Below are 13,455 nucleotides of genomic sequence, written 5' to 3'. Positions count from 1 at the left end.
GTAAGTTTGAAGGAGTATTTTTGTTCCAAAAATACTCCTTCCGGTTTGTCACAAGTTTCGGAAAGTTTTTTTTCGAGTATGGGTCTGTGTGACGTTAAATGGAGCGGAATTTCCTTAAAGGGCACTTCTGCCGGAAGAGTGCACGCTCCCGTAGAGCAGAGCACAGCAGACCCATTCACTAATCAGAGCGAGAGCGTTGCGAAATGTCACAAAAGAAGTGTGTTTTTGGTTGCCAGGGCAAGACAACCCTGCACAGATTACCAAAAGAGAAACAGCATTAAGGGACCAGTGGATGGAGTTTATTTTTACAGAGCATCAACGGAGTTGTGCAAGTGTTTGTGTTTGTTCCCTGCATTTCGAAGATGCTTGTTTACAAACAAGGCCCAGTTTGATGCCGGATTTGCGTATCCTTTATTTCTTAAGGATGATGCAATCCCAACGAAAAAGGGTCACGATCGTGTGTTGGAACCGCAGGCGGTGAGTAAAACTGCTTCAAATATCTCTGTGTTGTAAACTTGGCTATCGGCGCATAAGCACATCAAGTAAACCTTGTACACCTTTAAAGAAAAAAAAAGACAACATAAAGTGGACCTTAGTCATTTTCCAAAACCGCTAAGCAAATATATACAGTTTCAGTACATACCACATACAGACGTCGTTGTTGATGCTGCTCTTGTTAAATTTCAGCCTCTGGATCTGATTCTGGATCATAAATAAACGGCTGAATCTGACTGTAAGCCATGGTTTGTTTTTGATGATGGTTTTTTTCCTCACAGTAATGTCACAGCTTACAAATGCTCTCAACGCAAAAGCCTACTGGCGCTCGTGATTCTTTAGCTCCGCCCACACGTCACGCCTCCAGCCGCTCGTGTTTTTCCGAAAAAAAATCGGCACAGACTATTTTTCTCTTATAAATATAATAAAACTAAAGACTTTTTGGAGATATGAAGGATGCAGTACTACTCTATAGGCACTCAAGATTAACAGGATATTGAGTGAAAATGAGCATTTCACCCCCCCCCCCCCCCCCCCCCCTTAACATGTGGCAATGCCTTAACTAACATTAACAATGAGAAATACATTTGGTAAAATATTAATTAATCTTTGTTGACATTAGGCTAATAAAATTTCAACTTTTCGTTTCAACGGTTTAAAGATATACTGTAATTTATTATAATTGTCATCATGTATTTGTAAATGTTGAAATTATTACTTTATTTTTTCTATACTTTACTACGTATTGTGTATTAAATATTTGTGCTGTATTTTCTGTTGGCAGTTTTCATATGCTACACTTTGGCCACCCAATTTTATGTAGGCCCACCCGCTTAAACATTTCTGGCCTCTCCCCTGGGCGGAACATGCCGGAGAATCTCCTCTCAGTGAGGGCTGTTTCTCGCTTCTTTCTGGAGAAGAACGCCAATCCACAGGGTTTGTACCGCGCGTCGCGTTGCTCTGACTGCAGATCTGCTCCGCCCGCGGCGCGGGGCGTGTCTCTGTGGGCGGGTTCGCGCGCGCTGCTGATGTGAGGACGCAGGTGACGCGGCGCTCAGCTCCCATCGGAAGACGCGCAGCATCGAGACGCGTTGCGCTCTGACGGATACTGGACATTACTCCGTACTGAGATTCCAGTGAAAAGCGAAGGAATTTGGGAGGAAGGAGAAACGGACACGCAGGGGAGAGCATTGCGAAGGTAAAGAGCTGATTGATCCTCTCTGTGTGTTCGTTCTTGTGTGTCTTTGATCAGCATCATGACAATATCCAATTCTACACCCATGAGCTGCTCAAGAGCGTCAGTGTGATCTCCGATAGGAACGCGGACCCGTGTGTGTGTGTGTGTGTGTGTGAGAGAGAGAGAGAGAGAGAGAGAGATGGAGGAGGTGATATCTTGTTTCGGACCATGTCAGGTTTGATCTCTTAAAGTCCACAGTGTGCTTCGGGGTCTGAAAACATGATGCTGGTTAAAGGAGAAAATCGGAGGATGCGCGTGAAGGGAAGTGAGTGTGATTGACGGTTGATCGCTGAAGAGACTCCAGTAATCAGAGCATCGATCACTCGTGGGTCTACGCACACATTTGACATTCTATTTCTGCAGCTGCCGTAGTGTCGAAACATCTTTAAACACACTGTTTCCTTCCACGATCTCTCGACTGTTCCGTCTGTCACACACACACGAGAGAGAGAGAGAGAGAGAGAGAGAATTTCAACACCTTTTATTAGAGTTTTCAACAACATTACACACAACTCATTTTAAGTAGTTTCGTTCTCTCTTGCCTGTGTTATGTTCATTAAAATATGCTGAAATCAAAGGACGGGCGCGTTCTGTCTGATTTCACATCGAGTTCATGAGTTCATGTGCAGTGAGGATGATTGCAGCGCGCGCAGATCCTCCGCTGGGGTGCGATAGACAACCTCTGAACAACCCGCAGAGCACCCCCCCCCCCCCCCACACACACACACACAGAGAGAGAGAGAAAGAGAATGTCTTGATGCACAGAGAGGTGGATGATGACGCTGTGCAAGGTTTCGTTTCTCTCATTTAGCTGGTGTGTGTGTGTGTGTGTGTGTGTGTAGGCTTGAATTTATTTGCTCTGTGCAGTTCAGAAACCTCCTTGTGATCTTTTTCTGGTTATTATAACCGAGTGCTTTCTCCTCTTCCTCAGTTTGTACATCTGGGCCCAAACGTCTGAAAATGTCCTTGCAATTATAGGAAAACCATGGCACAAAAATGCCACACAGTCATTGTGTTTGCAAACTGATACTCTTGCTTTGTGGATTCCCTTGACATGCTATTAGTATGCGAATGATATATTGACTGTGTGATTGATCAGCAGGTTATTGATAGCTGTGTTAAGAGCTGCAGTGTGTGTGTGTGTGTGTGTGTGTGTGTGTGTGTGTGTCCCTGTTTTCTGAGGTTTAGCAGCACCTAACCCATCTGAGGAAACGGCGACCTTCAGCACACTTCAGATTTACTCACAAATACAAATATTTCTAGGCTTAAGATGATGCTTCTAATAGGCTACCATAAAATTTCAGCTTTTTATTTTTATTGTTGTTAATCATCTCAGATTTTTCTTTCACTGCTCTTGAACACTGAGGTTTATAAGTCACTACTTGTTTTCACACACACAGTTCTAAAGCAAATGAAACTTGAAATAATGTTTGCACACACATTATGGTGATGTAATTGGAGTATCACTTGTAAAAGTAAAAATGGCTGCAGTAAGGTAGAAGAGATTTGCAACCTTTCAGATCAGCATATCTCTCTTTCCAAACCAAATGCTGGTGTTAAATGCATTTTCCTTATGTTTTAGTTTTTGTCCTTTTTTGTGGTGTGCTGCAGCTTAATCTGGCAGACGTCTGCAGGAGTCTGAATGTATGCGTTTCCATAAAATTCTGTTCTTCACTGTGCAGATATCTGCAGGATCTTTGCATTTGTAGAGTCAAATTTACTGAAGCGCTTTTCAAACATTGTTTCAAAACAGAAAAATCATGTTTTAATGATTGAAATATCTTTATTCACTATAGTGTGATAAGACATGGGTAATAATATGGTTTAAATTATGTAACGATATAAGCGATGTTGCTGTATAATGAGATTTGCTGTGTAGTATATATATCACTCTACATGAATCTTCGGCATGACATTTCTCAACCTTTAACTTTTAGTTTAGTTCCTGTCAGCTCTTTAAAGTGGGAGATCAGTTTAAAAGCTCTTTTTGTCTTTGAACACTGATCCAGAGCTCAGTTGATGCTCCAGACATGACCTCCTCACCTGCATTGACAGCGGCTCGACCCCGACACCCAGAGATCGCTGCCGTCTGTTAGCAGCGCCGCTAATCTGACTATAATCCCTCTCCTCTAACCAGCCACGCTGAGATCCTCCGCATTTCTCTCTCTCGACGCCCCGGGTAAAGAGATCATGAAAAGAGGTAACAAGAGCGTAGCTATCAGAAGTGTCTCTAAAACGAGCTGAATGCTAAGGTGAGCAGATCCTCCTCTGTTCATCCAGTTCTTCACTGACGCTGATTAGTGGTATGTGACGAGACTTCAGACACATCTGATGAGACGGTCTAGTGACGGAGGTGTGCGTTCAACATTTTGGTAAAAACTGAGGCTGTTGTCTTCTTAAGAGGCCTAATGTTCTTATAGGGAAGATTTACACAAGGCCTACAAACATGAAAGGAAACTTAAAAGAATCAGCTCACCCTAAAGTGAATAGTCTTTCATCATTTACTTTGTTTTAAACTGTAAAGACTTTCCTTGCCATGAAAATCAACAGAAGAAAATGTCTCTGTTTTCCATGCAATGTCATCTGAAGCCTACAGCTTTGTCATCTTCTGATGTGAAATCTCACAAACACGGTGAGTTTGGGCCGATGTTGAGATTATCAGTTGGGTTTGTGTGACTACAGAGCCATATGTTAAGATACTTTTAAGGTTCTTTTACATGAAAAGTTCAGTGTCCATTTTTTTTGCCATAATTGCTTGGAATCAGAAGAAAGAAAATCAAAGAGGTTTTGCATGAAGTGAGGCTGAGTAAAAAATGACAGAATCCTTAAGGGAATATCTGAGACAAATATATTCTGGTTCTACTGGGTTTTTAAGGTCACAGTTTAGCAATTGTTGCTCAATATTTGAAAGAAACTAAACCTTTGAATGAAGTAGTGAAGAACCACAATTTTAATAATGGTAGCCAGAGAACTCAAAGGGTTTAATTTAAATAATCGTGCCATGGCAGCTAGGGTTGAAATAACAGCAGCTGAACGGCTCTGATCTCGTTTCCTCAGTTTCTTTCACTTAAGAGGAATTTCACATGCCAACTGCACCTAGAGTTGAAAGAGAATTCTTTCCATTTCATTTAAGGAGAATCTTAAAAATCAATCCATGGTGACTGAATGAAGTGATGCAGAAATTTCTCCATGTTCATAGTGAAGTGATTAAGGTCTCATAGACATCAGAGCATTACTGAATGATTTATTCTGAACTGAACACACAGGGTTAAAGCGTTACATCAGCATCACCCCTGAAGAGCTGAATGAGATTTGTCTTTTATTTTTTGTTCTGTTGGCAGATGGTTCCTCTGGGTTTATGGTGAGATGTTGAAAGTTGCTGCTTTAAGTAAAACTGAACCTCGTTTTGCAGACAGTCACTGAGCTTACATTGAGCAAAACTCTTGTGATTTGAGCACTAAAGAGGTTGTAAAATGCATTTTAAGATCTTTACATTGTTTTAAGAGGTTAGCTTATGAACTAAACAAAGTTATTTGCTTCAGGCTACTTCAAATATTTGTAAAAATGATCATTTTGCATCCTCATTTTCACTCCATGCAAATGCTCCATTTCATGGCATCTCCCCTCTCTAAACTTCATCACTGTTTTCCCTCACAGCACGTGTGGGGTGTGTTTGATGCTTGAAATAGAGCCGTGTGTATTTGAGCCTGCGGCAGAAGAGAATGAATATCTGAAAATATCTGAAAACCTTGATTTAGATCTAAAATTATTATTATTATAACTTTAAGCCTGCTATAATTAATTGATATTTAGAAGAAAAACAATGGCAGCATGCTGAGATTAAGACAGTTTTTGTAGGAGGTTTGTCTGTTTATATGGACAGAACAACATTGGGCAGTTTTACTCCGCAGCATCACTCTTGTTAAGACTTATGCACGTGTAAAGGGATGAATATTTAAACCTGGAGAGTAACTTTGTGGTATGAAACTTGCAGTATGTTTTGATTGTAGAGTAATCTGAAATATATGTAAATATTTGTGGGTTGTGGGTTCGAGTCTTGGGCCTCCAATACCACGACTGATGTGCCCTTGAGAAAGTCTTCGGACCCCCAACCGCTCCCCGGGTGCCGCAGCGTAAATGATGCCCACTGCTGTGTGTGTGTGTGTTCACTGCTGTGTGTGTACATTTCGGATGGGTTAAATGCAGAGCACCAATTCTAAGTATGGGTCACCACACTTGGCTGCATGTCACTTCACTTGAATCAGGGGTAGACAAGTTCGGTCCTAGAGAGCCGCAGACCTGCAGAGTTCAGCTTCAACCTTCATCAAACCCACCTGAACAAGCTCATCAATCCACTCAGGATCCTATGGTACAGGCAGGTGAGGGTTCTTTCCAAGGTTGGAGCTGAACTGTGCAGGACTGCGGCTCTCTAGGACCAAACTTGCCTACCCCTGACTTAAATTAATGTTTAGTCATTTTGCAGAAGCTTTTATCCAAAGTGACTTACAATTGGGTTTTACTTACAATTTTTTATATAATCCCTGTCAAACACCCAGTAATGCACTCAACATGCAGTGCTACAAAATACTTTGTGAATAAAAGCCTTTGACATAAGATGAGTAGATCTAAACAGAACACTGCATTCAGTGCTTTTCACAATTAATTGTGCTGATCATAGACATAATGTTTTTTTTTTTTTCTACTTATTTTGTGCAGCCCTAGTTTAAGTACCTGTATTGATTTAGTGATGTGGTCATCCAAAGCAGATCATGAATGTAGCCTTTAATAAAAAAAGAAGCAATAAACCAGAGGAGTGACAGGCAGCACAAGTAGAGCGGCAGTCAGGAGAAACACTAGTTTGTTTGTGTGTCTCTGCAGTGCTGCTGCTGATTCAGCACTACTCTTCAGTTCTCAGTTCAGTTCAGTTCTCGTGTGTAATTGTGAGTTCACTTTTCCACTTTTATCTGAACCGCTCCCAGTTTACCCCTCTCTCTCTCTCTCTCTCTCACACACACACACACACACACACACACACACACACAGGCTGGGCACTGCTGCAATTGTAAAGGATACCTATTTCTGTGGCACAGTAGAAACTGTTGATCCTGTCTGGGCTCTCCTGATCTGTGCTCGACTGATGGGTTCAGTTTGTTCCTTCATTATTTCTCTGTGACGTTGACACCACTAACCCTCTTTCATTCTTTTTTTCTTCTCAAATGTACGTTATTGGCATGTCAGACATTATTACCAAAACATGGAGCCATCAGGGGAAGTCGTGACCTAATGGTTAGAGGGTTGGACTCCCAATCGAAGGGTTGTGGGTTCTAGTCTCGGGCCGGCAGGAATTGTGGGTGGGGGGAGTGCATGTACAGTTCTCTCTCCACCTTCAATACCACGACTTAGGTGTCCTTGAGCAAGGCATTGAACCCCCAACTTATCCCCGGGCGCCGCAGCATAAATGATGAACACTGCTCCGGGTGTGTGCTCACAGTGTGTGTGTGTGTGTGTGTGTGTGTGTGTGTGTGTGTGTGTGTTCACTGCTCTGTGTGTGTGCATTTCGGATGGGTTAAATGCAGAGCACAAATTCTGAGTATGGGTCACCATACTTGGCTGAATGTCACGTCACTTTCTTTCAGTACATCAGGCCACTAGTAAAATAGACTCTCTACCTTTTATAAAGAAGTTTTGTTCTCATCTAACTTTATGAAGGGCAAATCATTTCAATGTTGGGATCTAATGTTTTCCTGATGTCCTCAAAGTTTGGGACAGCAGGTATTTATATAAAGTTATCTATGAGTAGACACACTTGGCAGTGGTCAGTTGCGGTCAGTATTTTTCAGCAGTTTTTTAGACCCATCTGTAATTCTTTTTGAGGTTGTGCAGTTTACTGGGTCATCTTTGCATGTTAGTATTTTCTTTCCTTTTGAGACCGATAGTGTTTTGACTGTGATCTGATGCTTTGAAAGAGAACAGATCTAAATCTGTGATCATGTAGTCGACTGTTGAGCAACCATGAAACTGTTCATAAATTCATGAGTAAATAAAAATGGGTCAGCCTTCATCTGTAACTCCTCAGGGTTACTCCTCAACATTTACATTGTTTTGCTGAAATCTCTGTCTAAATATGTAGTCATTCTCATTGTCTGTGGTGGAATCAGGTGGCGATCCTGTTTGCATGGCCATAGCCAGCAAATTTTTCATGTTCAAAAATACAATTTGCCATTTTAAACCCTCCATATGCATGTCTGCATGTATAATTCCGTTTAGACAGTTTGCTAGAATGTTTAGTGTTCATGGTGTGGAAATGATGGCGAACTACACATTGCTGTGAGACACTGGTGGAGTGAACAAGGCTTGAGAGAGTTGGACATTGTATTGCCAGTTCCAACTATTAGAAGTTCACTTTTAGTTCACAATTAAAATTTCCTGAGAATTTACTCACCCCCATGCAGTGCTACTTTTTTTTAAGTAATTAATTACTATTATTAATTACATCATCAATATTGTATTTAAATTACATTACTAATTACTCTGTCTGAAGAGCAACTTAATTACTCAAGTAACTTATTTATTGAAATCACTAATTAGGCTACATCTTAACATCCCTATAAACCTTAATAGAAATTAAACTCTTAACTCTTTCAATTTGAGTAAAACATAGAATAATTTAGTCTTTTAACTGTAATACTTAACCAAAGAAGGTTAATTTTTTTATAAAAATGTTTAACAAATAGAAATACTCTGAATAACAAAACAGCTTAAGAAAAGTTAAACAATACATATCAGTTTGGCAAGATGCTCAGGAAAAGCCCAACTAAAATAAATCTGTGAAGGTTTGTGTAAAAATAACACATTAACTAATGTAGGTAAGAATAAATTACATAAACAATCTTCTTTGCCGTGTCAGATCACACTGTTCTTCTGAAGTAAATTCCTCATACCAGGACCAGGAAAACTAGACAAATCTTTTATTTATTTATTTACTCTTTTTTTTTTACTTGTATCTAGATGAGGATGTCTGCACGCAGGTGACTGCATATAATGAGCTCAGATATGAGAAAGACTGTACCTCATTTTAGTTTCATATGGATTACATAATCAGAGAATATTCATTTTCGATTTGAATTAGTTTATTTAAAAGTAGACGCAAGCTTTCTATAGACATATATTTCTCATGTCTCCGTGTCAAATATTCGCTGAGTTTGTGACATGTAAAAAGTAAAAGTGCACCCTGTTTGTGTTGTTTAATATACAAAAGCAGAATGTATTGTTATTATTGTCAGTGTACGCAAATAAAAGTAGACCCTTCTTAGATTGAATTTATTTTATTCTATTCTGTATCTGAGTATTTAAGTTTTCTCTGTGAATCGGGGAAATCTGAAAGTGAACGCGCTGATACGCAGAAGGTTAAAGACGCTGCATTCAATTTTGTCTATAGACAGTAAATTTAGATTTAAAATTCAATATTGATTTTAGAACTGTTGATATTATTTACTGTATTTAACGGAAGTACTAAGTAATTGTGATTTAAATTACCTTAAAAATTACTTTACTTTTTCAGTGGATAAGTAATTTAATTACAGTAATGCCTTACATCTTGACGCCCCCATGTCATCCAAGATGTTCATGTCTTTCTTTCTTTCTTCAGTTGAAAAGAAATCAAGGTATCTGAGGAAAACATCCCAGTATTTTTGTCCATATAATGGACTTCAGCAGTTGCCAAATGGTTCAAGGTCCAAATGCAGTTTCAGAGCAGCTTCAAAGGGCTCTAGATGATCCCAGCCCAAGAACAAGGGTGTTGTCTAACCAAACCATCGCTCATTTTCTTAAAACAATAAATATTTCTATACTTTTTAACCACAAATTCTTGTCTCTGCTCTGCTTGTGCATGCGCATCGAATGTAAAATTCATTTTTGTTGTTGTTTGAACATAAATATGTGTTGGAAGTGTGTGTAATCATCCATCCTATAATGCTAAAAATCCATCCAGTGTTTATTTTTATTTATTTATTTTTTCATGAAAAATTTGTCTGTTCACGTGAATCATTCGTGATCAAGCTTCATCTACAGAAGAAGTGAGTATAAGGGTTTCTTATGAATCTTTGCAAATCGCCTTTCCTAATATGCTAGTTAGCAAGTTTTGCGGCTAAAGTAAATGGTACTGCTCCTCAGTCCACAGAAGAGAGGGGTGGGTCAGCAGAACTCATTAGCATTTAAAGCTACATGGATTAGAATGGCTTTCTAAAAACAGAACTCATTTTGACAGGGTAAAAAAAGTCGTTTTTTATACTACCATTAGAAATGTCTACCAAAGTATGTTATAGGCTTTTCATTAAGACCCTAAAGAAACATATCGACTGATATAAAATGGGCATTCGATGACCCCTTGAACACTTACGAGAATGAACAAAGTTGATGAAGAGAGCTTCTAGATCAGGACAGCATCTTCTTTAACGTTGTTACATCTGTGAACTACCTTTTGATGTGAAAGCGTATTCCACCACCACCCAATTTCTTAAAGTGCTTGAAGCACAGTGTCCGAGTAATCAAAAACCGGTAGAAGATTGTGTGGTGTGAATCTTTAGCAGTCCATTCTTGGTAAAACTTATTGTGTTTGGAAAAAAAAAAAAAAACGACGTGAAAAACTAGCAAGAAAACTAAAGAGAAAGAAGAAAAACTAATGGCAGAGATCAGCCAGCCTCAGGACTCACACTCACTCTCAACCATTCGGCCCACACAAATCAACACAGAGAAAGTCAAGTACGTTAGCCACTGGACAAACACCATTACAAACCAGCACAATGTTATTCGGAATTAAATCGAGGTTACACCATGGCCAATTACCTGAGCATTGTGACTGATGTGAAGTTCAGTAAAACACAGATGATGTACAGACTCAGTGAGCACAGTCTGACCGTAGAGACGGGCCGGTGCAGACAAACCTGGCTCTCCCGTGACGAGAGACTCTGCTCCCACTGCATTCTGGGAGAGATCGAAACAGAGCTGCACTTCATCACAGCATGCCCCAAATACCAAAACATTACAGATCACTATTACCCCAAAATTAATCTTCCCCAATTTAACATTTGTAGCCCAACCAAAAAACTTAGTTTCATTCTCTGCGAAAAGATAAATGCGCAAACGTTGCTTCAAAATTCATAGCATCATGCCATCACCTGAGGGACAAGCACAATCCATGAACAAACAGCCAATATACACACTCTCACAGGCCAAAACTCAAATACTGTTACACACATACACCACTTTCCAATTCTGAGTCCACTAGATAATACAGGAAAATCTTTATTATTATTATTATTATTATTATTATTATTATTTTCTTCCTATATGTATCTGTGTGTATATGACATTTGTATATTAGTTATATATTACATTTTAGTTATAATACATGTTAGAATTATATGTTTTCATGTAAATGTTTAGATGTTAAACCATTTATTTGTTGTCTTAATGCTTTGGCAATACAAAATGTAATTTGTCATTCCAATAAAGCTATGAGAGAGAGAGAGCGTGTGTGTGTGTGTGTGATTCCAGTCTTTGTTCTTGTTGTGGCTCTGAACTTTCCTTTGCTCTGCATGCTTTTCGTTTCTTCCCTCATTCATTCCGGTTTCCTCCATTTCATCTCTGCTGCTGTAATTCATTTCTCATTCATACTCTTGATTTAGCAGCTGATTGTCAGCGTTTCTCTTTTTCGTTGTTGAAGTAGTACACACACTTTAACTGTACCTGAAGAGACAGAGAGGAAGACAGATGAGTCTGTAGCTCTAATAGGTTATAGCTTAAGAAGTAAATTTGATACTCTCTCAGTCTTGTTAAATTATATAAATGAATGTTTCACTTCATGCACAGCACCAACAGCACCAGTCTGTGACACACTCCACCCAGACACCACTAGAGTTCGTTCGTGTGTGTGTGTGTGTGTGTGTGTGTGTGTGCAAACCTGTGTGAAAATCAAGGACATTTGTTTGCATGTCTGTGCTGCAGCTGTTGCCGTCTTTGAAGTGTTGAAGAGTCTCAGAGACCAAAATGTCCCTCTCTCTCTCTCTCTCTCTCTCTCTCTCTCTCTCTCTCTCTCTCTCTCTCTCACTTCATCAGATCAGGTGCTTTTATGGAAAGGTCAAGCTGCTCCATCAAACTGTTGGATGCTGGATTATTGGTCTGCTGTTATTTCCTAAACCATCCGCTGTTCTAGACTTTGCCCACTTTGTTCTGGTTACCTGTTGGTTCTGTGTGTGTGTTTTCAGTGAAAGCGAGAAAATGCTGTATTTTGAGGGTAAACGTGAGTTTTTAGAGGTTCCAGTTAAATTCGAATCAGATTTATTTGTATAGTAGAGCTCTAACTGGGCCTTGAAAGTTAGGTCCGACAGGACCCGAGCCCGACAGATTTCGGCCCAAGCCCGACAAGTATATTTTGATTGACAACTTTTTAAAAGCCCAAACCCATTTACAACCCGACATTATTCAAATGTACACACGCACACAGCTCTTTTGCCTTGTCATTTATACATGTTTTAACAATATTTTCATGACTAACGTAGGCTGTAGGCCACTTGGAAGTTGAAAAAAATACAAAAATAAAATAAGTCCTCTGTAACATCGTAACATCTCAGCACTCTAAATAGGGATAGGCTCATTTAGCATATAAATAGACCAACGCACCAATAAAAATGAGTCTTTAACAAATTAAATTAAGATACATTTTAAATTAAGGTGTTTGGCAATAACAAGATTAAGGCTCCGCCGTATTTGCTTCGCCACTAGCAGCTGACATTTAATAAAAGAATAATGCCAACATTAGCGTATATACCCTGTCTACAGTATGCATTTAAGACTTAATTAATATTTTGTTATAATTAAAAAAAAAAAAAACTTTACTCACCAAGGTTAGACTGCATGTTTTTTTTGTGGAGGAAAATGATTGAATCCACTGTAGATGTCTCCAGCGCGTTCCTGCGCTCACTGATGGCACGTTATTATTCACTCATTATTCTCATTATAAATGTGGTCAAAACTTTCCACACCTCAGACTTTGCTTTAGTTGCTGGTGCTACCAAAATGTAATCACCAGAGGCAAGCCTCCATTTCACCTACTCAGCATCGAAACATCATGTGACCGCTCATTTACCTCGCAAACCGTCCCAAGCCCGTGTAAAATGGTATAAATTAAGCCCGAACCTTACTGAACCCGTCGGATCCCATAGTGCTTTTTACAATACACATTGTTTAAAAGCAGCTTTACAGAAAATGCATATGTCTACATTACAACTTAGAGTGATTTGTTATCAATGTGTCCAAGTAATGTTCATTTCACAAATGAACAGTTTGAGGTAAAACAATCATACAGTGAGTTTCAGTGTTTCAGAGTTTCAGATGGTAATGCAGCTGCTTTTCAGCACCACAGACCGTTTCAGCACCGCGGACAGCTCTAATGTGTGTTCAGAGTCTTTGATAGCCATTAGCTCTCATCTGTTCAAATCAAATGTGCTTTATTGGCCTGACTTAGCAAATAGTACGTTGCTTAGTTGTACATTTTATGTAATTACACAACTTAAGCTTGAACAGAGGAGATCAAATAATACAATAAAAGATCTACAAAATCTACGAGTGCTATGTCTGTTTTTATCGCACGATTCGAAACATTCCCTTTTTTTGTGGCCAAATGCCACTGTTTTCTCCTCTTGTAAAGAAACTGAAGTCTTGTA

General features: G+C 39.4%; 1 protein-coding gene across 1 annotated transcript in view; it reads left to right on the top strand.

The window, feature by feature from the left end:
* The first annotated feature begins 1,529 nt into the window (after positions 1 to 1,529).
* LOC128017572 (neurexin-2-like) overlaps positions 1,530 to 13,455 on the top strand; it is a 341,885-nt gene continuing 329,959 nt past the window's right edge. Inside the window, exon 1 of the mRNA XM_052602977.1 lies at positions 1,530 to 1,693. The gene's annotated coding sequence lies outside the window, so the exon portion shown is untranslated. The remainder of the gene's footprint in view (positions 1,694 to 13,455) is intronic.

This window comes from Carassius gibelio, chromosome A7, assembly GCF_023724105.1.
Source record: "Carassius gibelio isolate Cgi1373 ecotype wild population from Czech Republic chromosome A7, carGib1.2-hapl.c, whole genome shotgun sequence".
Taxonomy (NCBI): Eukaryota; Metazoa; Chordata; class Actinopteri; order Cypriniformes; family Cyprinidae; genus Carassius; species Carassius gibelio.
The sequence above is the reverse complement of the archived record's forward strand: the minus strand, read 5'-3'. Positions and strand labels throughout refer to the sequence as shown.